Here is a 27,309-nt window from a genome sequence, read left to right as displayed (position 1 = left end):
CCTGGGTGACACAGCAAGACCTTGTCTCTACATTTTTTTTTTTTTTTTTTTTTTTTTTTTTTTTTTTTTTTGAGACGGAATCCACCTCTGTCGGCACGCTGGAGTGCAAGGGCGCCATCTCGGCTCCCTCCAACCTCTGCCTCCCGGGTTCAAGCGATTCTTCCGCCTCAGCCTGCTAAGTAGCTGGGACTACAGGCGCCCGCCAACCACACGGCTAATTTTTGTATTTTTAGAAGGGACGGGGTTCCAACATATCGGCCATGATGGTTCCATCTCTAGACATCGTGATACCCCCACCTCGGCCTCCCAAAGTGTTGGGATTACAGGAGTGAGCCACTGCGCCCGGCCTAAAAGTTTTTTAAATTAAATATTAAATAATTAAAAAGTGGATGAAAGATATGACAAGGCAGTGAAAAGAAAAATGACAAAAAGACATCAACTATGACCACCTTGATTGTTAGCAATAAAATGAAAACCAACATTCTTTTTACGTATCAAGTTGACAAAGATTAAACATGTTTATTGTAAATCACGTGATCCTCCATAGTGTGAGAAAATAGACCCGTTTACATTTTAGGCTGAGTGGAAAAAACAAAAACTGTTTTTTCTCCGCTCTCACGTCACAACAATCAACACAGAAGATTTCTGTGACCACATGTCTGGGGATTTCTCTCGGTCAGTCAAGCACACAATCCATTCTGCTGTGGACACCAGCTGGGTGTCTTCTAATTCAATTATGACACTGTCTACCTGGACATAGCATTAGATTCCACAGGGCTCAGTTCCGCAAGACCGGCCTCCCACTCTCATAACAATGGCAAGCCCTACGTTGTTTACCTGTGCTTCTGACCGACTGGCTACATATCAAGTTTCCATCACTCCCTGTTTTAGTTGCATTAATTTGCTAGAACAGCTCACGGTACGCAGGGAAACAATTACATTTACCATTTTACTATAAAGGATATTGCAAAAAATTCAGAAAAACGATTCATGGGACCCGGCAAGGGGGGAGGTGCACCCTACTTCCCAGGAAGTTTTATCCAGAAGCTCTCTAAACCCAGTCCTTTTGGGTTTTTATGGAGGCTTCATTACATAGGCATGATGGGTTAAACCATAGGCTATTGGTGATCAACTCAACCTCAGGCTCTCAACCCTCCCTGGAAATTGGGGTTGGGGCATTGCCATTCTCAGTCTGAGTAATAGGATTTACACAAACGGAATTTTAAAACAAATTAGCATAACTGAAAACTTAATTAGATGATTGAATTATCTGGAACCACACCTTGATATTCTTAACCCAATCACCCTCATCCAATGAATGCTCCACTCAACTGGCCCCGAAGTCTCTAGATGGTTCCAGAGCAGAAGAATGTTTATACAACGCATACTCCACTTTTTCTTAAAAGTCTTTTCGCTTAAACACGGGTAATTCTTAAACTGCCATGCTTCATGGTCGGGGGAGGGCTTGTTACAACACAGATCTGTGGGTCTCCGGGGTTTGAGGGTTGGAAGGATGCTGCTGGTCTCAAAACCACAATGTCAGAACCACAGCACAGGATGGTTTTCAGTGTTTAAGTGCATTTAATTCATACTATATTTGACCAATAAAACTTGTAAGTTCTTAGATTGTCCCAAATGCGTGACACAACATCAAAACAGGAGAGCAGTTTCCTACGAGGTGGAGCTTGGGAAAGTTGGGGGAGACTCCTGGAAAGGAGGAGTGAAGCTCCGCCCTTTCCGCTGACTGGCTGCGCCCAAGGCTACTTAAGCCCGCCCTGGCGGGCCTGTGCTCAGATCTTCGCAGAGGAGAGCAGCGTCCAGAGCGTTTTGCGGTCTCTGCGTGGACTTGGAGCTTACAGCGTCTTGCGACTTGGAAGCGGATTCAGACGACAGGACAGAACACTTGGGTAAGTGAACCTCTGTCTGTCGTCTCATTGGTTTGTTTATTTCCATTTTCTTAAGGAGCACATACCTCACACCACACACACACACACACACACACACACACACACACACTCCTTTATTCTGGGGGTCAGAAAATTGGTAGGGGGCCCTGGGAGCTGCAGGTTTCCTAATCATGTCTACGTCTAAGAACAGTGGGGTCTTGTCTGGCTCTTCCTATGAGCGGTCCCCCAGCCGGGACTCCCCGAGAGTCACGCTAGCCTCGCCCGGCTTGTCCCTCTCCCCTCCCAGAAACTCAGACCTAGGAGAAAGCTCCTCACCAGGGATCTGGAGCTACCATTCACCATCCTCTAGGGCTTCACCCCACTCACCTCCGTCATCACCAGAAACCCACAAGCTCCCATTTCCCTTTCCTAACCGTGATGGGCAATCAGTGAAGCCACTGGGCTCTCCCGTGTCTTCCTCTGGGGATTCTTTAGCTTCACCACGTTCATCGATAATATACCACATGTTCTTACTGCCATCATCCAGCAGCTCACCCCCAGCTCTAGGGGAGTCTCCTGTGTCTCCCAGCTACTCTCCAAACAACCCCAGATTTCAGCTGGAGTCAGCCCCCCACACCCAGGAATCACATACAGACTCAGAAGCCTCAGGGCGCTCCTCCCCTATGTCTTTCATCTCTTCACCCCCAGCCCTCAGGGACTCCCCTGTGTCTCCCAGTTACTCTCCAACCATCCCCAGCTTTCTGCGGGAGTCAGGCCCATGCAGCCAGGAGTCCCCCAGAAACTCACAGGTCTCAGGAGATTATGAGCGGTCCCCCAGCCCTGACTCCTCAAGATTCATGCCTGCCTCTCCCAGCTTCTCCCTCTCCCCTCCCAGAAACTCAGACCCAAGGGACAGCTCCTCACCAGGGTTGTGGAAGTACCTTTCATCATCCCTCAGGACTTCACCACGCGCACATCCATCATCAGCGGAATTTCACAACTTTACATTTCCCCCGGCTAACCAAGCAGGACAGTCACTGATGTCATTGTGCTCTCCCGTGTCCTCCTCTGGAGATTCTTCACAGTCACCCCGTTCCTCAATAATATACCATATGTTCTTACTGCCATCATCCAGCAGCTCACCCCCAGCCCTCAGTGACTCTCCTGTCTGTTCCAGCTCCTCTCCAACTACACCCAGATTTCAGGGGGAGTCAGCCTCCCACACCCCAGAATCACCTACAAACTCACAGAGCTCAGTGAGATCCTCCCCAGTCTCTCTCATGTCTTCCTCCACAGCGCTCGGGCACTCTTCTGTCTCTGTCAGCTACTCTCCAACCCTCTCTAGATTTCAGTTGGAGTCAGTTCCAGGCACCCAGGACTCACCACCAAATTCACCAGTTTCACTGAGTTACTCCCCAGTCTCTCTCATGTCTTCACCCTCAGCCATCAGGGACTCTTCTGTCTCTCTCAGCTGCTCTCCAGCCACGCCCAGGTTTCAGCTGGAGTCAGTTCCAGGCAGCCAGGGATCCCCTACAAACTCACCCATTTCACTGAGTTACTCCACAATCTCTCTCACATCTTCATCCCCAGGCCACAGGGACTCTCCTGTCTCTCTCAGCTGCTCTCCAACCACACCCAGATTTCAGCTGGACTCAGTTCCAGGTAGCCAGGGATCCCCTACAAACTCACAGACCTCACTGAGATATTCCCCAGTCTCTCTCTTGTCTTCACCCCCAGCCCACAGGGACTCTCCTGTCTGTCCCAGCTACTCTCCAACCACACCCAGATTTCAGCGGGACTCAGTTCCAGGCACCCAGGAATCACCACCAAACTCACCAATTTCATTGAGTTACTCCCCAGTCTCTCTCATGTCTTTATCACCAGACCACAGGGACTCTTCTGTCTGTCCCAGCTACTCTCCAACCACACCCAGATTTCAGTGGGACTCAGTTCCAGGCACCCAGGAATCACCTACAAACTCACCAATTTCACTGAGTTACTCCCCAGTCTCTCTCATGTCTTCACCCCCAGCTATCAGGGACTCTCCTGTCTGTCCCAGTTACTCTCCAACCACACCCAGATTTCAGCAGGAGTCAGCCTCCTACACCCAGGAAACACCTACAGACTCACAGACCTCACTGAGATCCTCCCCAGGCTCTCTCAGGTCCCACAGGGACTCTTCTATCAGTTTCAGCTACTCTCAAGCCATCTCTAGATTCCTGCTGGAGTCAGTTCCGGACACCCAGGACACACCACCAAACTCACCAATTTCACCGAGTTCCTCCCCAGTCTCTCTCATGTTTTCACCCCCAGCCCTCAGGGACTCTTCTGTCTCTCTCAGCTACTCTCCAGCCGTCTCCAGATTTCAGCTGGGGTCAGCTTCCCACACCCAGGAATCACCTACAAACTCACAGACCTTACTGCAGCCCTCCGCCATTTCTTTCACCTCTTCACCCCCAGGCTTCAGGGACTCTCCGGTGTCTCCCAGCTTCCCTCCCGCCTTCCCCAGATTTCTGCAGCAGTCAGCCCCAGGCACCAAGGAGAACCCTAGAAGCTCACAGGCCTCACGAGATTATTTCCCTATGACTTGTGTCTATACAGCGATGGCTCCCACGTATCCCTCAGTGACACCAAACCCATCTCCATTTACACTCAGACACTCCCAGGGCCTGACAGCTACTCCCTGTTATTGTCCTTCAGTTCGAAGGCCTGGCCAATCTAATAGCCAACATGACGCAGTTACCTGGCCATTTCTCCACATTTCTGGTGAGGGCCCCACACCCAGCCGCAGAAGAGCCCCTCCTGCATTCCGTCCTCACACCCAGGCCTGTCCATCTGCTTGCTACTGTCACACTCTTGCCAGCAGAAGAGGCTCCTCTAATGGCCGATATCACCACCCAGACTATCATCGCCCCACAGCTGTGCAGCGGGACCCTCCTGCTTGCCGACGTGGCTGCCAGCGCCCATACTGACACCGACCTCCAGCATGTCGGCGTCCCTGCGGGTGACAATACCGCTGACATGGCTAGCATGACCGTCCTACCTGGCAGTGACACTGTTGATGTAAGCCTCCCACATTGTTGGGACCACAGGTGCTTACCTCCACTACTGGCCGTTTTTTTTTTTTTTTTTTTTTTAATTTTAGAGTTGGGGTTTCACCATGTCACCCAGGCTGGTCTAAGTCTGCTGGGTTCAAGTGATCTTCCTGCCTCAACCTCCCAGGGTGCTGAGATTACTGGCATAAGCCACCATATTCAGCCTATTATTGTTTTTGATGCCATTATTAATAGAATTATTTGCTATATTTCATTTTCAAATTGTTCATTGTGATTTTATGGAAATTTAATGGATTTTTGAATGTTAAGTTTGTATCCTGAAACTTTGCTGGATTCATGTATTAGTCCTAATAGATCATTTAATGCATTCCTTAAGATTTTCTATATTCAGGATAATATCTCTGAGAAACAATCTTTTTTTTACTTAGTCCTCTGTTTTCTGGATGCTTTTTATTGCCTAATTTTCCTGATTAGAAATTCTGGCAAAATCTTGAATAAATATGACAAGAGTTGAGGTCTTTGTTTTTTTTTTAAACTAATTGTTCATAATTGTCATTTATTATAGAGATTGGCTCTCACTGTGTTGCCTGGGCTGGTCTCAGCTTCCTCGGCTCAAGTGATCCTCCCAGTAGTGGGATTATAGGCATGAGCACTGCCCCTGGCCTTTTGTCTTGTTTGTGATTCAGGTGGAAAGTGTTTAATATTTTGCCAGTAAACATGATGTTTGCTGTGGGGTTTTGGTGGATGTTCTTTACCAGGTTAAAGACGTTGTTTAGTTTCTAGAGTCTTTTTATCATGAATCATGTTGGATTCTGTCAAATGCTCTTTTGTGTCTATTGAAATCATCATGTGGTTTTTGTGTTTTAATAATCTAGTATATGTATTTTACATTGATGTCTCCAAAAACTTTCTTTCAGGATTCATATTTTTAGTCATGATGGAAATGTTTGTGTTTTTACTGTTTACAGATATTCTTTTAATGTGACCTCGCAGTCCACACATATTTGAAACATGCAAAAATTTAGTTTTCCCCTTCTATTTCAAATATTTAAATGTGAGAAACCATTTTTTTGTTTCAGTAACACCAGGAGTTTTCCCCTTCCCTCCCTCCCTCCCTCTCTTGCTTCCTTCCTTCCTTCCCTCTCTTGCTGCTTCTGCCCTCTCTCTTTTATATTCATTGTGTGCATCCTATTTCTTGTGTTTTGTTCGGAAATCCTCGACAGTTGCAGGAAATTGTGTTATTGTTTTTATTTAGTGGTATCTGTCTTTCATGGTTCTCCATCAATTGTAAACATCTGTTGGTTTCCCCCAAGTCAGTAAGTATTTTTCCCTTCAGTACACCTGTTTTTCTTTATACAGCTATTTCTGGAGTATAGGGTTACATACTGATAAACCCAGTGCACTCAAAAATATATTTAATATCCCAATAAACCCATCATAAAGTTAAAAAATCATAAACCAAACCATCATAAGTCACGGTTTGTCCGTGGATATGGGTTTCATCAATTCCGTTGTATTCCATAATGCTGTACACCTTTAACAATGGCAAACTGATAGGGAGTGGGTATTTATAGCATTTTAAAAATCAGTTATTAGAGGCATCCCACATAATATTTTGTCATTTATATGAGAGAGGATGAGGGCTGAAAGTTCATCTTGCGTCTTGGAACAGATTCATGGGCCCACATTTTATAGGGACTGGTCCTCAGTTCTGCAGGTTAAGAAACTCCAATTTATTGATTTTCCAGGGTAATGAGAAAATTCTCTGAGTGATATATAACATCCACCACACTCACAGCAAATGCTCTTCTGGATCAGAAACTGATCTAGTCATTGAATTATGATAGAGAACTCATAAAGATTCCATGGACAAAGTGATATTCAAGTTGGGTCATGAAATCTGAGTAATAGTTCAAAAATAAAGGAGAGGATAGACAGAAGAACAATAACGGCAAAGTCAGCGACTTGTGAAAATGGAAGATGGCTGGAAACTAGGACAGTTCATATCCAAGCAAAAAGGGGCGGGTCTGTGACCAAATGCCTGGAGGCTTTGGATGCCATGGAGCCCTTGACAGTTTTTGAGAATATATCAAAACAATTAAATAGTCTATTTGGAAGACAGAGTCCTGGCACTTCTAGGATGTAATTTTTGAACAATAATGAGAATGGAGAAATAAGGAAATATGTTATCACTCTAATTGAAACCTCTTGCCATGGCACAGAAAAAGACATGTCTGTCTTGGGAACAGAACTGTATCCCAGATAATATCTAATTATATAGAATAATGTAGTAAGCGATGAAAACAGTATTTCAATCTATAGGGAAAGCATAAATTTTTCAGGAAATAATGTTGACAAAACTCGACAAACCTTTGGAGAATTAGAAAACATGATGTTCCTTTCATGTCACACACAGGGATTAAAAACAATAGGAGCATTGGATGTGAATATAGACATGAGTTTATTGGGAGTCACGGTATGGAAAGTCTTCATGATCCTACAGGAAAATACAGAATCCAGAATTAAAAGACACATAAATTTGGACAAATCAAAGTGTTTTTAATTTAAACTTCTTTACTATATAATATTTCCAACTGGGAGATAATTAGTAATTTATGAGAGTCAATACCATTAGTTTAGACGGAATTTAAAATAAATGAATGAAGAAAGTGGGCAAAGGATATAAACAGAAAATTCAGCGTGATTGATATATCGACGCCTGTTCAACATTACCATGATGAAGGAAATGCAGTCAATAATAAGTCAGCATGTTTAGTCTATCAAGTAGTGATAAAATTAAGAAAATGATTATTTCTAGTTTAGCCACACTGAAGTTGGAAGTATAAGCTTACTGGAGGACAAGGTAGTATGGGATCTAAAAGTTGAACTATCCTAGGCAATCATTACAAATGATTTCATTATGTAGTGAGAAACCATCTACAGTATATTATCTGTGATTGAAAAAAAAATGGTTACAAGGTTTTATGGGCCATTTGGGAGAGGGGATTTAAAAAAAATGTATGTAGACTCACAAACATCAGAAAATAAATAAGCCAACATATTAATAGTGTGTTCACGTGTGCTAGGATTACAGAAGACTTTAAATTTGTTAGACTTTTTTTCTTTCTTTGTATTGAATATGCACACCTTTTGAAATAAACCTTTAAACATAATTTACACCAAAACAACCAGTAATACTTCATATCCAACGGTGATAGATATGGACTTTTTTGAGAATATTGTAAGGTTTTCTTCACGAATATGTCAGGAATGAGTAAAGACGTTCTAAAAACACAAAAAATTAGCCGGGCGCGGTGGCGGGCGCCTGTAATCCCAGCTACTTGGGAGGCCAAGGCAGGAGAATGACTTGAACCCAGGAGATGGAGGTTGCAGTGAGCTGAGATCAGGCCACTGCACTCTAGCCTGGGTGACAGAGCGAGACTGCATCGCAAAAAGAAAGAAAGAAAAAAAAGAAGGAAGGAAGGAAGGAAGCAAGCAGTGGTGATGCTGAAATCTGACCATGGGATACCACGCAGGGCCACCTCTTCTTGCTGAGCAGTGGGCAGAACTCGAAGGGGTGCGCGTTTATGGCCCTATCTTGACCCTCATTCAGAACTCCCCGCCGGAGGTTCTGGGAAATGTCCGACCGTCTGGGGTCACTCACTTCCACTTCTGTCGGGCACCCCACTGAGCTCGTCTCAGACAACGGGGAAGTGTATGAGGAGGTGGGTCTCAGTGGGGGTCTTCTGTCCGTCCTCAGGAATTACAGTTGATTCTCCAGGACCTGCAGGAAGGGGTGGCCTGTAGTGCAGGGTCGGAGCCAGGGAATTTCCGCAAGCTCTGCCTGGCCAAGAAGTGGCTTCAGGCTCAGAGGCACTGAGCATCCTGGCTTGGGGCATGGGGCGGGGCCCGGGCTTGCAGCTGTGGCTTTGAGGTGACATCTCTCAGTGTAGGAGACTCCAGTCATGACAGTCTTGTGTATGGCTTTTAGTATATTCATAATTGTGCACAGTCCATTTTAAATTGCAATAACAATTTACGACATTTTCGTCAACCCCCCCCGAATAAAATCTCTGTAAACATTAGTCATTCCTCTTTCTATCTCTGGGCCCCAACCCCAACCAGCAACTGCAGCCCTAGGTCACAGCTCCATAGAGAGCTCCACTTTATCACCAAAGATTTGCCAGTCTGGATAGTTTTTATGAACAAAATAATACAACACGCGAACCTGGGCAAATTTAGTCTATCAAACTTAGAAAAATTAAAGAACCTGAGCAAGTCTACATTGGATATGCGGAAATGGAAAGTGTTAAGTTCACTGGGTGACAAGGGGGTAATGTCCCCCAAAACTGAAGGATCACAGGCAGGCACTGCAAATAATTTGGTTATGTAATGATATGGCAAACTATGCATGATATATGACCCGCGGGGAAAGAAACGCAAATAATTTGGTTATGTAATGATATGGCAAACTATGCATGATATATGACCCGCGGGGAAAGAAACGGATACTATGCCATTTGGGGGGCAGGGATCTTTAAGATTGGACACACACTCACATAAATCAGGGATCAAGTGTGAGTTTCACTTTTTCTGATGTGTCTTTTTATATATGGAATATGCACCGCTATTGAAATAAACATGTGAAGGCCATTTATAATGAAACACCAGTAATGCTCTATATCCCTGGTGAAGTGGTGATAGACTTGTTTATTTGAGAATATGGGCAGGTTACCTACAGTGTGAATATAAACGAAGTGCAGAATAGACATTCGATGTGGTACCACTTGAGAGAAAACAAACACACAAACCCCCAAAGTCTATTTCTAACCATACACACATATGTTGAACTTCATCCTCTCTCCCATCCCCGGAAACTGGGTATGGGGCTGAAAATTCCACCCCTCAAGTGTTGGCTTGGTCTTTCCGGTGAGGGGCCCCAGACCCCTCGTGAAGCCACCACGTGGCAGCCAGAGGACACAGGAAGCTCAGCCCTTTCCACTCTCAGGCCCTGTCCGAGGCGACTTAAACCCACCCTATCCGGCCTGTGCTCAGATCCTCACAGAGGACAGCAGCGGCAGGAGAGTTTCGCTGGTTCTGCCAGCACCTGAAGCTTACAGCATCTTGTGATCTAGAAGCAGATTCAGAGGACAGAAGAACAGAACCCTTGGCTAAGTGAATCTGTGTCTGTCTGTCTGATTTGTGTGTTTATTCCCATTTTCTTAAGGAAGACACAAATCAAGTTACGTCCCCCCCCCCCCACACACACACACACACAGTGCCCTTCATATACTGGGGGTCAGGAAAGGGGTAGGTGACACTGGGAACTGCGGGTTTTCTAATCATGTCTGCCTCTAATGGCTCCTCCTATGAGCCGTCTCCAAGCCTGGCCTCCTCAAGATCCATGCCAGCCCCACCCAGCTTATCCCTCTCCCCTCTCAGAAATGTAGGCGCAAGAGCAGCCTCCTCACCAAAGACCCGGGGCCACTTTTCATCATCCCGCGGAGCTTCACCAAGCTCACCTCCATCATCACCAGAATGCCACACTTTCCCATTTCCCTTTCCTAACCGTGATGCACAGTCACTGAAGCCATTGTTCTCTCCCATGTCCTCCCCTGGGAATTCTTCAGGGTCGCCACATTCATCAATAATATACCATATGTTCTTACTGCCATCGCCCAGCAGCTCACCCCCAGTTCATGGGGAGTCTCCTGTGCCTCCCAGGTATTCCCCAGACAACCCCAGATTTCTGACCCAGTCAGCCTGCCATACCCAGGAAGTACAGAGACACTCACAGACCTCACTGGGATCCTGCCCTATGTCTCCCACCTCATCACCCCCAGCCCCCAGGGACTCTCCCATGTCTCCCAGTTACTCTCCAACCATCCCTAGATTCCTGCAACAGTCACGCCCCGACCAGACTGTTACAACCAGAAACTCAGGGGTCTCACAGGGCTCTGGCCCCATGTGTCCTAACTCTTTACTCCCGGCCCTCGGGTATGCTTCTGTGTCTCCCAGCTACTCTCCTATCATCCCAAGCTTACTGCAGCCCTCAACTCCCCAAATCTAAGAATCACCTACAGACTCACACATCTCAGGCCTCTCTTCCATCATGTCTCCCATCTCTTCACCTGCAACCCTCAGGGACTCTCCTGTGTCTCCCAGCTCCTCTCCCACCGTCGCCAGATTTCTATCGGGGTCAGCCCCTCAGGTCAGAGACCTCCCTGTGCTCCTCCCACGTGTCTCCCATCTCTTCATCCCCATTCCCCAGAGATTCTCTGGTTTCTCCCAGCTCCACTCCAACCAGCCCCAGGTTTCTACAACAGTCAAACTCCCACACCCAGGCAACACCCAGAAATTCAGAGTCCTCACTGCACTCCTCCCCTGTGTGTCCCATCTCTTCACCCCCTGCCCACGGGGACACTCCCACATCTCCCAGTTACTCTCCAGAACTCCCCACGTTTCTCCACCCGTCAGTCTCCCACACCCAGGAAACACCTGGAAACTCAGGGTCTTCACACGGCTCCATCCCCATGTCCTCCAACTCTTTAGTTCAGTAGGCCCTCAGCTACTCTTGTGTGTGTCCCAGCTACTTGGGATGCAGAAATCATCCCAAGATTTCTGCAACACTCAGCCCCCCACACCCGGGGGTCACTGACAAACTCAGAAATCTCAGGGCCCTCCTCCATCATGTCTCCCATTTCCTCACCTGCGGCCCTCGGGGACTCTCCTGTGTCTCCCAGCTCCCCTCCAGTCATCCGCAGATTTCTCTTGGAGTCAGCCTCTCATGCCCAGGAATCACCTAGCAACACCCAGACCTCCCTGTGCTCCTCACCCATGTCTCCCATCTCTGTAACCCCATCCCTCAGAGACTCTCCAGTGTCCCCCCGCTCCTCTCCAGCCATCCCCAGATTTCTCCCCAGGCCAACCCCTAACACACAGGAGTCACCTGGAATCTCACAGACCTCCCTGGGCTCCTCCCCCAACTCTCTGACCTTTCTATCACCATTCCTTAGGGTCTCTTCCATGTCTCCCAGCTACTCTCCAACCATCCCCAGTTTTCTGCAAGAGTCAGCCCCCAGCACTGAGGAGATCCCTGTAAACATTTGTCATTCCTTATTCTATCTCTGGGCCCCAACCCCAACCTACAACCACAACCACAGCCCTAGGTCACAGCTCCATAGAGAGCTCTGCTCTGTCTCCACAGATTTGCCCAGTCTGGATAGTTTTTATATACAGAATAATGCAACATGCGAGCTTGGGCAAATTTTGTTATTGTGGATTGCAAGCCACCCAGTTGCCTCGAGACTGAGGGCATGAGCTGTTCCGGTATAATAAAATATATAAAATAATAGTTATATTAGATATAGATCATAGATATGACTATATATGAATATCATTAATCATTAGTTTATGGCAATTACTCTTTATTCTAATATGATAATCCTCACTCTACAATCATAACCTAGGAAAACCCAGGCCATACAGAGACAGGAACTGAGGGGACATAGTGAGAAGTGATCAGAAGACAAGAGTGTGAGCCTTCTGCTATGCCCAGACAGGGCCACCAGAGGGCTCCTTAGTCTAGCGGTAACGCCAGAGTCTGGGAAGACACCCGTTGCCAAGCGGACCGCAGTCTAGCGAGTCTCCCTTTCCCTGGGGGGAGTTTAGAGAAGACTCTACTCCTCCACCTCTTGTGAAAGACGTGACATCAGTCAGGCCCGTCCACAGTTATCCGGAGGCCTAACCGTCTCCCTGTGATACTGCGTTTCAGTGGTCACACTCCTAGTCCGCCTTCATGTTCCATCCTGTACACCTGGCTCTGCCTTCTAGATAGCAGTAGCAAATTATTGAAAGTACTAAAAGTCTCTGATATGCAGAAATAATGGCATAAGCTGTCTCTCTCTCCTCTCTCTCTCTCTGCCTCGACTGCCAGGCAAGGAGGGGCCCCCTGTCCAGTGGACACGTGACTCATGTGACCTTACCTATCATTGGAGATGGCTCACACTCCTTACCCTGCCCCTTTGTCTTGTATCCAATAAATATCGGCGCAGCCTGGCATTCGGGGCCACTACTAGTCTCTGAGTCTTGGTGGTAGTGGTCCCCTGGGCCTAACTGTCTTTTTTTAATCTCTTTGTCTTGTGTCTTTATTTCTATACTCTCTCATCTCCGGATAGTTTTTATAAGCAGAATAATATAACATGCGAGCCTGGGCAAATTTAGTCTATGAAACTTAGAAAAATGAAAGAATGTCAGCAGGTCTAAATTGGATACGCTGAAATGGAAAGCGTTAAGTTCACTGGGGGACAAGGTGGTAACGTCCCTAAAAATGGAAGGATCCCAGGCAGGCATTGCAAAGAATTTGGTTACCTAATGATGTGGAGAACTATCCCTGATATATGAGCCGTGGGGAAAGAAACGGATACCAAATAGTATGGCATTTAGGGGGATGGGATTTTTAAGAATGGACATGCACTCACGCAAATCAGAGACCAAGTGTGATGAAGAACATCATTTGCGTTCCAAAAGTGACAGAGTCGGTGACATTAAATGAAAAGATACAAAGGTCATGAAACATAAAATGCTATAAACATACATATATACATAATTGTTATATCACGAAGTCCAGAAAAAACTCATGGCTTTTGTTTTGGTTTGAATTTGTGCCCCCATCCCAAAAATATGTTCAAGTCCTCACCCCCAGTATCTATGAACATGACTTTATTGACCAACAGGATCTTTGCAGATATAATCAAGTTAAGATGAGACCACACTAGATTAGGGTGGACCTTAATGCAATGATTCGTATCCTAAAAAGGAGGAGAAAATTTGGGCACAGACACACCCAGAAGGAAGACTGCCATGTGAAGATGGAGATGAAAACGGGAGTGATACAAGCCAGGGAATGCCAAAGATTGCTGGAAACCAAGGGTAGGAAGAGGAAAGAAAGAGTTCTTCTTTAGAACTTTTGAGAGAGCATGGCCCTGCTGACAGCTTGATTTCAGATTTCTATTCTCCAGAACTGTGAGATAATTAATGTCTGTTGTTTGAGGCCACTCAGTTTCTGGTACATTGTTACAGCAGCCCGAGGAAACTAATACAGTTTTCAATCACACATTAAAAAGCATTGAGAAAGTAAAATGAAGAAGAAAGTATAGACTACATATGACAGCTCAAGAATTACTTTCTGTGGGAGATTGCAGAAGTGACCAAATCCTTCACTCTTGACAATGTGATGTTGTAGCGCCTTATTTCTTCAAGAACTGAGGCCTATTTCCCCATTTCTTGAATCTATGCTGGCATTGAGACTTGTTTTAGCTGACAGAATGCACACATCTGTTCAGTTTCTCAGACCATTGTGACTGCTATGACCTTGTGAGCCTGTGACCTGCTGGGGTATAAAAGCAAGTGGAGGCCGGGTGTGGTGGCTCACGCCTATAATCCCAGCACTTTGGGAGGCCGAGGCAGGTGGATCACCTGATATCAGGAGTTCGAGGCCAGCCAGGCCAACATAGACGAACCCTGTCTCTATTAAAAATAGAAAATTAGGCCGGGCGCGGTGGCTCAAGCCTGTAATCCCAGCACTTTGGGAGGCCGAGACGGGTGGATCACGAGGTCAGGAGATCGAGACCATCCTGGCTAACACGGTGAAACCCCGTCTCTACTAAAAAAATACAAAAACAAACTAGCCGGGCGAGGTGGCCGGTGCCTGTAGTCCCAGCTACTCGGGAGGCTGAGGCAGGAGAATGGCGTGAACCCGGGAGGCGGAGCTTGCAGTGAGCTGAGATCCGGCCACTGCACTCCAGCCTGGGCGACAGAGCGAGACTCCGTCTCAAAAAAAAAAAAACAAAGAAAATTAGCTGGGCGTGCTGGCGCATGCCTGTAATCCCAACCACTCAGGAGGCTGAGACTGGAGAATCACTCGAACCCAGGAGGCACAGGTTGCAGTGAGCCAAGATCCTGCGGCTGCATTGCAGCCTAACAGAGCATGACTCTGTCTCAAAAAAAAAAAAAAAAAAAAAAAGACCAAGTGGAGCAGAGATCCCAGCAAACCACCATGGCACACGTTTACCTGTGTAACAAATCTGCACATCCTGCACATATACCCCAGAACTTCAAAACAAACGAAACAAAAAACAAAAACAAAACACTAGCGGCAAAATAAAGTCTTAAACTGAAAAAGGGACAGACCAATTTTTGGTTCAAATAATGGTTCTCAACCCAGGTGCCATAAGGTAAAGACAAAGAATTTGATTCCATATTGCAATTAAGACATACAGCAAATGACTAGAAAAATTATTCTCAACACATGTGACGGTTAGTAGCCAATTTCCTTAAGAGGAAATGGTCACAAAACAATGAAGGGGGGAAAATGAACACTTGAAAAATGGGTGAACAGCTAGGCCTGGTGGTGTGTGCCTGTGGTCCCAGCTACTCAAGAGGCTGATGCAGGAGAATTGTTTGAGCCCAGGGATTGGAGGCTGCAGTGAGCTATGATTGGCCCACTACATTTCAGCCTGGGTGACACAGCAAGACCTTGTCTCTACATTTTTTTTTTTTTTTTTTTTTTTTTTTTTTTTTTTTTGAGACGGAATCCACCTCTGTCGGCACGCTGGAGTGCAAGGGCGCCATCTCGGCTCCCTCCAACCTCTGCCTCCCGGGTTCAAGCGATTCTTCCGCCTCAGCCTGCTAAGTAGCTGGGACTACAGGCGCCCGCCAACCACACGGCTAATTTTTGTGTTTTTAGAAGGGACGGGGTTCCAACATATCGGCCATGATGGTTCCATCTCTAGACATCGTGATACCCCCACCTCGGCCTCCCAAAGTGTTGGGATTACAGGAGTGAGCCACTGCGCCCGGCCTAAAAGTTTTTTAAATTAAATATTAAATAATTAAAAAGTGGATGAAAGATATGACAAGGCAGTGAAAAGAAAAATGACAAAAAGACATCAACTATGACCACCTTGATTGTTAGCAATAAAATGAAAACCAACATTCTTTTTACGTATCAAGTTGACAAAGATTAAACATGTTTATTGTAAATCACGTGATCCTCCATAGTGTGAGAAAATAGACCCGTTTACATTTTAGGCTGAGTGGAAAAAACAAAAACTGTTTTTTCTCCGCTCTCACATCACAACAATCAACACAGAAGATTTCTGTGACCACATGTCTGGGGATTTCTCTCGGTCAGTCAAGCACACAATCGATTCTGCTGTGGACACCAGCTGGGTGTCTTCTAATTCGATTATGACACTTTGTACCTGGACATAGCATTAGATTCCACAGGGCTCAGTTCCGCAAGACCGGCCTCCCACTCTCATAACAATGGCAAGCCCTACGTTGTTTACCTGTGCTTCTGACCGACTGGCTACATATCAGGTTCCCATCACTCCCTGTTTTAGTTGCATTAATTTGCTAGAACAGCTCACGGTACGCAGGGAAACAATTACATTTACCATTTTACTATAAAGGATATTGCAAAAAATTCAGAAAAACGATTCATGGGACCCGGCAAGGGGGGAGGTGCACCCTACTTTCCAGGAAGTTTTATCCAGAAGCTCTCTAAACCCAGTCCTTTTGGGTTTTTATGGAGGCTTCATTACATAGGCATGATGGGTTAAACCATAGGCTATTGGTGATCAACTCAACCTCAGGCTCTCAATCCTCCTGGAAAATGGGGTTGGGGCACTGGCATTCTCAGTCTGAGTAATAGGATTTACACAAACGGAATTTTAAAACAAATTAGCATAACTGAAAACTTAATTAGATGATTGAATTATCTGGAACCACACCTTGATATTCTTAACCCATTCACCATCATCCGATGAATGCTCCACCCAACTGTCCCCGAAGTCTCTAGATGGTTCCAGAGCAGAAGACTGTTTATACAACGCATACTCTACTTTTTCTTAAAAGTCTTTTCGCTTAAACACGGGTAATTCTTAAATTGCCATGCTTCATGGTCGGGGGAGGGCTTGTTACAACAGATCTGCGGGTCTCCGGGGTTTGAGGGTTGCAAGGATGCTGCTGGTCTCAAAACCACAATGTCAGAACCACAGTACTAGATGGTTTTCAGTGTTTAAGTACATTTAATTCATACTATATTTGACCAATAAAACTTGAAAGTTCTTAGATTGTCCCAAATGCGTGACATAACATCACGCATTTTCCTACGAGAGCAGTTTCCTACGAGGTGGAGCCTGGGAAAGTTGGGGGAGACTCCTGGAAAGGAGGCGTGAAGCTCCGCCCTTTCCGCTGACAGGCTGCGCCCAAGGCTATTTAAACCCGCCCTGGCGGGCCTGTGCTCAGATCTTCGCAGAGGAGAGCAGCCTCCGGAGCGTTTTGCGGTCTCTGCGTGGACTTGGCGCTTACAGCGTCTTGCGACTTGGAAGCGGATTCAGACGACAGGACGGAACACTTGGGTAAGTGAACCTCTGTCTGTCTGTCTCATTGGTTTGTTTATTTCCATTTTCTTTTCTTTTTTTTTTTTTTTGAGACGGCGTCTCGCTTGTCGCCCGGGCTGGAGTGCAGTGGCCGGATCTCAGCTCACTGCACGCTCCGCCTCCGGGGTTTACGCCATTCTCCTGCCTCATCCTCCCGAGTATCTGGGACTACAGGCGCCCGCCATCTCTCCCGGCTAGTTTTTTGTATTTTTTAGTAGAGACGGGGTTTCACCGTGTTAGCCAGGATGGTCTCGATCTGCTGACCTCGTGATCCACCCGTCTCGGCCTCCCAAAGTGCTGGGATTACAGGCTTGAGCCACCGTGCCCGGCCATTTATTTCCATTTTCTTAAGGAGCACATACCTCACAACACACACACATACACACACACACACATACCCACACACTCCTTTATTCTGGGGGTCAGAAAATTGGTAGGGGGCCCCGGGAGCTGCAGGTTTCCTAATCATGTCTGCGTCTAAGAACAGTGGGGTCTTGTCTGGCTCTTCCTATGAGCGGTCCCCCAGCCCGGACTCTCCGAGATCCATGCTAACCTCACCCAGCTTGTCCCTCTCCCCTCCCAGAAACTCAGACTTAAGAGAAAGCTCCTCACCAGGGATCTGGAGCTACCATTCACCATCCTCTAGGGCTTCACCCCACTCACCTCCTTCATCACCAGAAACCCACAAGCTCCCATTTCCCTTTCCTAACCGTGATGGGCAATCAGTGAAGCCACTGGGCTCTCCCGTGTCCTCCTCTGGGGATTCTTTAGCTTCACCACGTTCATCGATAATATACCACATGTTCTTACTGCCATCACCCAGCAGCTCACCCCCAGCTCTAGGGGAGTCTCCTGTGTCTCCCAGCTACTCTCCAAACAACCCCAGATTTCAGCTGGAGTCAGCCCCCCACACCCAGGAATCACATACAGACTCAGAAGCCTCAGGGCGCTCCTCCCCTATGTCTTTCATCTCTTCACCCCCAGCCCTCAGGGACTCCCCTGTGTCTCCCAGTTACTCTCCAACCATCCCCAGGTTTCTGCGGGAGTCAGCCCCATGCAGCCAGGAGTCCCCCAGAAACTCACAGGTCTCAGGAGATTATGAGCGGTCCCCCAGCCCTGACTCCTCAAGATTCATGCCTGCCTCTCCCAGCTTCTCCCTCTCCCCTCCCAGAAACTCAGACCCAAGGGGCAGCTCCTCACCAGGGATGTGGAAGTACCTTTCATCATCCCTCAGGACTTCACCACGCGCACATCCATCATCAGCGGAATTTCACAACTTTACATTTCCCCCGACTAACCAAGCAGGACAGTCACTGATGTCATTGTGCTCTCCCGTGTCCTCCTCTGGAGATTCTTCACAGTCACCCCGTTCCTCAATAATATACCATATGTTCTTACTGCCATCATCCAGCAGCTCACCCCCAGCCCTCAGTGACTCTCCTGTCTGTTCCAGCTCCTCTCCAACTACACCCAGATTTCAGGGGGAGTCAGCCTCCCACACCCCAGAATCACCTACAAACTCACAGAGCTCAGTGAGATCCTCCCCAGTCTCTCTCATGTCTTCCTCCACAGTGCTCAGGCACTCTTCTGTCTGTCCCAGCTACTCTCCAAACCTCTCTAGATTTCAGCTGGAGTCAGTTCCAGGCACTCAGGAATCACCACCAAATTCACCAATTTCACTGAGTTACTCCCCAGTCTCTCTCATGTCTTCACCCTCAGCCATCAGGGACTCTTCTGTCTCTCTCAGCTGCTCTCCAGCCACGCCCAGGTTTCAGCTGGAGTCAGTTCCAGGCAGCCAGGGATCACCTACAAACTCACCCATTTCACTGAGTTACTCCACAATCTCTTTCCCGTCTTTATCCCCAGGCCACAGGGACTCTTCTGTCTCTCTGAGCTGCTGTCCAACCATTTCTAAATTTCAGCTGGAGTCAGTTCCAGGCACCCAGGAATCACCACCAAACTCACCAATTTCACTGAGTTACTCCCCAGTCTCTCTCATGTCTTCACCCCCAGGCTTCAGGGACTCTCCTGTCTGTCCCAGCTACTCTCCAACCACACCCAGATTTCAGTGGGACTCAGTTCCAGGCACCCAGGAATCAGCTACAAACTCACCAATTTCACTGAGCTACTCCCCGGTCTCTCTCATGTCTTCACACCCAGACCTCAGGCACTCTCCTGTCTGTCCCAGTTACTCTCCAACCACGCCCAGATTTCAGCAGGAGTCAGCCTCCTACACCCAGGAATCACCTACAGACTCACAGACTTCAGTGAGATCCTCCCCAGTCTCTCTCAGGTCTTTGCCCTCAGCCTACAGGGAATCTTCTGTCTCTTTCAGCTACTCTCAAACCATCCCTAGATTCCAGCTGGAGTCCATTCCAGGCACCCGGGACACACCACCAAACTCACCAATTTCACTGAATTCCTCCCCAGTCTCTCTCATGTTTTCACCCCCAGCCCTCAGGGACTCTTCTGTCTCTCTCAGCTACTCTCCAACCATCTCCAGATTTCAGCTAGAGTCAGTTTCCCACACCCAAGAATCACTTACAAACTCACAGACCTTACTGCAACCCTCCCCCATTTCTTTCACCTCTTCACCCCCAGGCTTCAGGGACTCTCCGGTGTCTCCCACCTTCCCTCCCGCCTTCCCCAGATTTCTGCAGCAGTCAGCCCCAGGCACCCAGGAGAACCCTAGAAACTCACAGGCCTCACGAGATTATTTCCCTATGACCTGTGTCTCTACAGGGATGGCTCCCACGTATCCCTCAGTGACCCCGAACCCATCTCCATTTACACTCAGACACTTCCAAGGCCTGACAGCTACTCCCTGTTATTGTCCTTCAGTTCGAAGCCCTGGCCAATCTACTAGCCAACATGACGCAGTTACCTGGCCATTTCTCCACCTTTCTGGTGAGGGCCCCACATCCAGCCGCAGAAGAGCCCCTCCTGCATTCCGTCCTCACACGCAGGCCTGTCCATCTGCTTGCTACTGTCACACTCTTGCCAGCAGAAGAGGCTCCTCTAACAGCCGATATCACCACCCAGACTATCATCGCCCCGCAGCTGTGCAGCGGGACCCTCCTGCTTGCCAACGTGGTTGCCAGCACCCGTACTGACACCGACCTCCAGCATGTCAGCGTCCCTTTGGGTGACAATACTGGTGACATGGCTAGCATGACCCTCCTACCTGGCGGTGACACCGTTGATGTAAGCCTCCCACATTGCTGGGATCACAGGTGCTTACCTCCACTACTGGCTTTTTTTTTTTAAAATTTTATTTTAGAGTTAGGGTTTCACCATGTCATCCAGGCTGGTCTAAATCTGCTGGATTCAAGTGATCTTCCTTCCTCAATATTCAGTTTGGACAAATGTTTTCTCTTGGTGCATACCTAGGTGTGGAATTTCTGGGTCATTTGGAAACTTCTATTATGTTTAACATGTTTAGGAACTTCCAGATTATTTTCCAATATGGCTGTAGATTTTGAAATTCCTACCAGCAGTGCAGGAATGTTACAGCTTCTTTATATAATCGCCAGCATTTGTTATTTTCTGCTTTTTTGTTTTTGTTTTTGTTTTTTCGAGATAGAATTTCTCTCTTGTTGCCAAGCTGGTGTGCAATGATGTGATCTCAGCTCACTGCAACCTCCGCCTCCCAAATACCTGGGATTACGGCTGCATGCCACCACACCTGGCTAATTTTTTGTATTTTTAGGAGAAACGGGGCTTCACCATGTTAGCCACACTGGTCTCAAACTCCTGACCTCAAGTGATCCGACCGCCTTGGCCTCCCAAAGTTCTGGGATACAGGCGTGAGCCACTGCACCCAGCCTATTTTCTGCTTTTCAATCCTTGCCATTCTAGTGAGTGTGAAGCGGCACCATTGTTTTGACTTCCATTTCTCTAATGACTGAGGATGTGGAGAGTCATTTCATGTGTCTCTTGCTTGTTTGTTTATTTTCATTTAAGATATGTCTACTGAAATCCCTTGCCTACTTAAAATTTGGTTATTTTTTCTCAGCAATAACAAAACTGTTAGGGAGTGGGAAATTACAGCAGTTTCAAATTCAGTTGACACACAGTTTCTACAATCTTTTGCAGCTTGTTTGAGGTAGGATGAGGGCTGAATGTTCATCTTGGGCCTTGGAATGGATTCATCTACCCACACCTTGTCCAGGTTGGCTCTCAGCTTCCAAGTCAGGACACTTTTTAAAAAAATTTATTATTTTTTAAATTTTATTATTATTTTTTTGAGACGGAGTCTTGCTCTGTCGCCCAGGCTGGAGTGCAGCGGTTCGATCTTGGCTCACTGCAAGCTTTGCCTCCCAGGTTCACGCCATTCTCCTGCCTCAGCCTCCTGACTAGCTGTGACTACAGGCACCTGCCACCACACCTGGCTATTTTTGTTCTTTTTTTTTTTAAGTAGAGAAGGGGTTTCACCGTGTTAGCCAGGATGGTCTCAGTCTCCTGACCTCGTGATCTGCCCGTCTCAGCTTCCCAAAGTGCTGGGATTACAGGCGTGAGCCACCGTGCCCGGCCAAGACACTTGATAGAATTGCTTAAGTGCTTCCCATGTGCCAGAGCCATGAAAAGTAAATGAAGAAAATAAAGAAAAAGAAGACTCAATTATTTTGATGACTTAGAGATCTGACCATGGAGCACGTGTGAAACGTGGTAACCAGTGATTTAAACCATTTGTTGCTGGATCCCAGAGTAATATAATTTATTGATTTCTCGGGGAAATGAGAAAGTTCCGAGAGTGATATTTAACATCCACCACACTCACATGAAATTCTCCCAATCACAGACTGATCTGCTCATTGAATTATAGATATAGAGTTCAAAAACACTCAATAGAGGAAATGATATTCAAGTTGTGTCTTAAATATTGAGTAAGATTTCAATAGCACAGGAAAGGATGGACTTACAGAAGGAAGAACAATAGCAGCAAATTCAGACATTTGTAAAACTGGAGGACACGGGCTGAGAAGTAGGACTGTGTCTACCCAAGCAAAGAGGAGTGGTTTGGAACCAAATGCCTGACGGGCTTGGATGCTTTGGAGTCATTGACAATTTTTTAGAATTTATCAAAACAATTCGATACTCTGTTTATAAGGGAGAGTTCTAGAACTTCCAGGATGAAATTTTTGAAACACAACAAGGAGGGAGAGATAAGGAAATGAGTTCTCACTGTAACTGAAACCTTTCATCACGGCACAGAAAAAGACATCTCTATCTTCGGAACACACTTCTATCCCAGAAAATATTTCATTTTATATATATAGCAATGTAAGTGATTAGGATGCCATTTAAATCAGAAAGGAAATAATTACTTTTTATGTAAATTTTGTTAAGAAAAGTAGGCAATCCTTTGGTGAAACAGGAAACTCCATCTTCTTTCATATCATACACTTAAACGAATCACACGGTGATTCAAAAGAACAATGAAAGCATCTGAAATGACTATAGAGATGCACTTATTGGGAATCAGGCTAAGAAATGTCTTTTTGATCATACTGGAGGAAAAAAAAAAAAGCCACAAATGAAAAGACTGATATACCTTGTCAGATGAAGGTTTTTTTTTTTTCCTAAACTACTTTATAAATGTTGAAACTGGGGGAGCAGTTCACTCATAACAGAAGCGATATCATTAATTCACAGAGAGTACTTAAATAAAAGATGACAATGAAATGCAATAGGCAATAAGACAGCATATTTAGTCTGTCAAATTGGGAAAATGAGACAGGATATTTTGTCCATCAAACTGGGAAAATATTAAAGAAAGTGATTGTGTCTAGTTTTGATATGCTAAAATTAGAAGCGTAAGTTCAATGGAGGACAAGGGGGTAACTTCCCTAAAAGCTAAAGAATCCTAGGCAAGCATTGCAAATTTTTTTTTAATTATTATCTCTACGTATCTCTACGTCTGTAGTGACAGAGAACTATCCATGATATATGACCTGTGGGCAAGAAATGATTACGAAATATTATGATGCCATTTGGGAGAATGGGATTTTTAAGAAATCATATTTACTCACATAAACCAGGGATTAAGTAAGAATTTATTATTATTATATTATTATTTTACCATTCTTTACATGTAATGTGAACTACTTTTGAAATAAACATTTCAAAAGGCTCTGCGGCGCCCAAAACTTCAACTCAGGAACACCTTGCATGCCACCTCCTGCCGCCTCGCAGTGGGCGGGACTCGAGGTGGACGCGCATTTACGTCACCATCGCACCTAGGGGCGGACTGCGCCGCGGAGGGTTCTGGGAAAGGTAGTCCCACACGTCGAGTCGACCACTTCCGTTTCCGTTGGGCGGGCCATCTTGGTTGCTTCTTAGGCAGTGGTGAGGCGTGTTAGAGGCGTGCGTCTCCATGTGGGTGTAGTGTCCGGCCACGGGATTTAGGATTAGCTCTATAGAACCAACGTGAAGGGACAACGTGCGGCGGAGTGTCGAAGCCCACGAATTTCCATGAGCTCGTCCTGGTGAGGCAGGGGTGTGAGGAGGCGCATGTATCGAACTTTCTGAGCGCCTGGGCGGGGTGGGCCCGGGTCGGCAGCCCTCGCAGTCCAGGCTTGGAAAAGCAGTTTGAGGCCAGCTCTGGCTTTGAGATGAGATCTGCAGTGCGAGAGCGTCCACTGCGGGCAGTGGCGGATCGATGACATAAATTTTCTCAGGGTAGCCGCCCACCCACTTGTGGAGTAATTTCAGAGTTTTCTGCGAAGTCATTTCTGTAAACAGAAAGTTGATTCCCTGTGTTCTGGTTTTATCCTTTGAAATGTATTAAGGGCTGTGCAAGTCCTAAGAGTTGGTTTGCTGTATCGTTGCTGGCTCTGCTTTTCGTAGCCGCCTAAGCACGCACAGGCAGAATTTCACTATCGGTGTCAGACAGCTCTGAATTCAAATCTTGAGGTTTTGTCTTGATTCTCTTTGTCTCCTGAAAGGGGCAGTGAGAGTAGGCTTGTAGACGGCTGCTTTGGAATGGCGTGGACCTTTTACTCTGAGTCCTGTAGGAAAAGAGGTTCTTTTCTTCGACTCCTCAAGCAAGTAGCGGGGTAGATTACATTCAGCTGGCACTGAGAGATTCCCCCTGTGGCATAGTGGGAATTGGGATTAAATCATGTTAGCCCGGTGCTCATTTTTCTTTCACAGGCTTCCTTCTTGGGATTGTACCTTTCTCGGAGAGAATTGTATAAAAGAGGGAGAAATAACCCCACATCTCTTGACACTAGAGCTCCAGGTGAGGGAACTTTGGTTTCTCTTTTGTGGCAATGCCCAGTCTCTTGGTGACCTCATTCTTCATCCCATTGATTTCACAAATGTTCATCCAGGCCCCTTAGCCGCAGCTGCCTTCCCTTAGAAATGGGGAAAGGTTGAGGAATTTCCCAGGGTCTTTATTTAGTGTATTATCTTGGCTCCTAGTAGTGGGCCGCTGAGTCAGTAAAGGCTTACGCCGTTTCAGCGCTGTGCTAGGGAAGAAACGCGGGGTAGAAATAATTGGAGTAACTGTGATGGTGTATATGAACTAAGTGCTTACTGTATGCCAGGTATTACGCTCTACCCATGGTGTCTAGGACAGTGCCAGGCTTGCTAGTAAATATTTAAATAAATGAATGTATTTCTATTGAATTTTCTGAGCAAGTTTGTATGTCAGCTGTTATCCCCATGTCACAGATGAGTTGCTGAGGTTTAAAAAGTTTAAAAAACTTAAAAAGTAAGACCTGGCCAGGAGACCTTCTAACCAGAACCAGGGTCTTTACACTTATGCTTCCTTCTGGGCTTGTCTCATCCCAGCTTTTTTCACAGCTGATTTATTTTTCTAGCAGCTCTTAGAGACTGTCCCTGATCACTTGATTTAATGTTGCTCTTTCCACAGTTACCACGTATGTTTCACCTGATAGAACCTACATTTGTTGGAAAACAGGAATCTTACCATGTTTGCTTTACTTTCTTCATAGCCCTTTTTGCAATCAAAAGTCACCTCATTTGTAGAGAGATTAACCCACCCGAATGTAGGCACCATGGGAACAATTACTTTTTCCATCTTAATTTACTGCTGTATTGTCATGCGCCTCCTGTGAAGAGACCACCAAACAGGCTTTGTGTGAGCAACATGGCTGTTTATTTCGCCTGGGTGCAGGCGGGCTGAGTCCGAAAAGAGAGCGAAGGGAGATAAGGGTGGGGTCGTTTTATAGGATTTGGATAGGTAAAGGAAAATTACAGTCAAAGGGGAGTTCTTTGGCGGGCAGGAGTGGGGGTCACAAGGTGCTCAGTGGGGGAGCTTTTTGAGCCAGGATGAGCCAGGAAAAGGAATTTTGCAAGATAATATCATCGCTTAAGGCAAGGACCGGCCATTTTTCACTTCTTTTGTGTTGGAATGCCATCGCTTAAGGTGAGGCCGGGCATTTGCACTTCTTTTGTGATTCTTCTGTTACTTCAGGCCATCTGGGCGTATACGTGCAAATCACAGGGGATGCGATGGCTTGGCTTGGGCTCAGGGGCCTGACATGTATCTCTAGTGTTTATTCTTCTAAGATGTTGTGTTAGACTCTGAATGTACATTTACTAAATGCATGAGTTCCTGTATTCCTAGGTTAATACTGGGTTGGGTCAATGGTAATAGTTTATTGATGATTTTCTGTGTACCAGGTACTGGGCTATGAAGTTTATTCACATAGGCATGTGTGTGTGAAAGAGTCTGTTAGTTTTGCAAGTAAGGATTATCTTTATTTGACAAGTACAGACTCATTCAAAAGGTTAAGTCATTCCTGTGGTGTTAATGTAACTACAAAGTAGCTGAACCAGAATTCGAACCTAAACCTTTTGACAACTCTAGTTTTGAGAAACTAGAACTGCAATTTTCAAAACCCGACTCTTCCTTTTGCTATCTTATCATAACTTCATCATTTACCTGGTTTTTCCTCAGACTTCAACCTCAGAATCATATTTATTTCTCCTCCTATTCATCCCTACGTGGAATTATTCTTTTAGTTTTGTTATTTCTACCTCTGCAGTATCTCTTATTCCCACTACTTCATTATCCCACTGCCTTTGTACGAACTCTTTCTGTCACCCTCCTTTTCTCCCAGTGTGAGCTCCATGCAGTCCAGAAATGTATCTTTTACTGTATCCTAAGCACCTGGAACACAGTAGAAGTTCATTATGGCTGCTGATTTCCACCTAGATTGTTAGCAGCTGCATGAGCACAGAGTCCTTGTCTTCCCTGTTCACTCTTGGATCCCAACACAGCCAGCATAGTCCTTAGCACCCAAATTACAGTCCATGAACTGGAGAACAAAATCACTTCTGCTCTGAAGATGACATCAAGAGGACCCAAGGATCCATATCAGTAAGCTGAGTTCAGATTACTTCCATTCTCCTATTTAAATATTTGTTGAGTACCTGCTGTGTGCCAGGTGCCAACTGAAATCCTAGCCCTCATAGAGTTCACATTCTTGTGGGTGGAGAAAGATGGTCAACAAGAAAAATAGACTGTAGGTAAGGTGTCAGTTTCATGGAGAAAAATGAAGCAGATTAGGGTGTAGGAAGTGCTGGTTTGCCAATTTGAGAAGGATAATGAGGGATGAATTTCACTGAGAAAATGGTGCTTGAATAGGGACCCAAAGCAGGTGAGGGGCCTGCAGGCATCTGAGGAAAAGCAGTTTTCTCATTCTGCTCAGCTGAGCAGAATGAGAAAGAGGGAGGGATAATTGAGAAACTGAATATTGGGAAGGAAGATAGTGTAAGGTCTTTGGGCCATTGAAAGGACCTTGGTGCAAGGTTTTGAGCAAAGTGATGGTTTTGGTCAGAGAAGAATATGAGTTTATATAAAAGATCACTCCAGCTGCCATGTAGGAAGTAGACTGAAGTGAACAGGAGTAGGAACACAGAGGCGATTTAGGGAGCTGTCACATTAAT

At 46.2% G+C, this 27,309-nt stretch overlaps 1 protein-coding gene across 11 annotated transcripts in view; it reads left to right on the top strand.

Moving 5' to 3' along the window:
* Positions 1 to 1,708: 1,708 nt before the first annotated feature.
* The window catches only part of LOC105463817 (zinc finger protein 229), a 51,245-nt gene continuing 25,644 nt past the window's right edge, over positions 1,709 to 27,309 (top strand). For 2 of the 11 annotated variants that reach the window (XM_011711153.3, XM_011711144.3), the window contains exons 1-2: positions 23,514 to 23,876; positions 26,576 to 26,740. The gene's annotated coding sequence lies outside the window, so the exon portion shown is untranslated. The other 9 variants (XM_011711146.3, XM_071087083.1, XM_011711154.3 and 6 more) reach the window with 9 other exon arrangements.

The sequence above is a fragment of the Macaca nemestrina genome, chromosome 20, assembly GCF_043159975.1.
Source record: "Macaca nemestrina isolate mMacNem1 chromosome 20, mMacNem.hap1, whole genome shotgun sequence".
NCBI lineage: Eukaryota > Metazoa > Chordata > Mammalia > Primates > Cercopithecidae > Macaca > Macaca nemestrina.
This window is presented reverse-complemented; position numbering and strand designations above follow the sequence as displayed.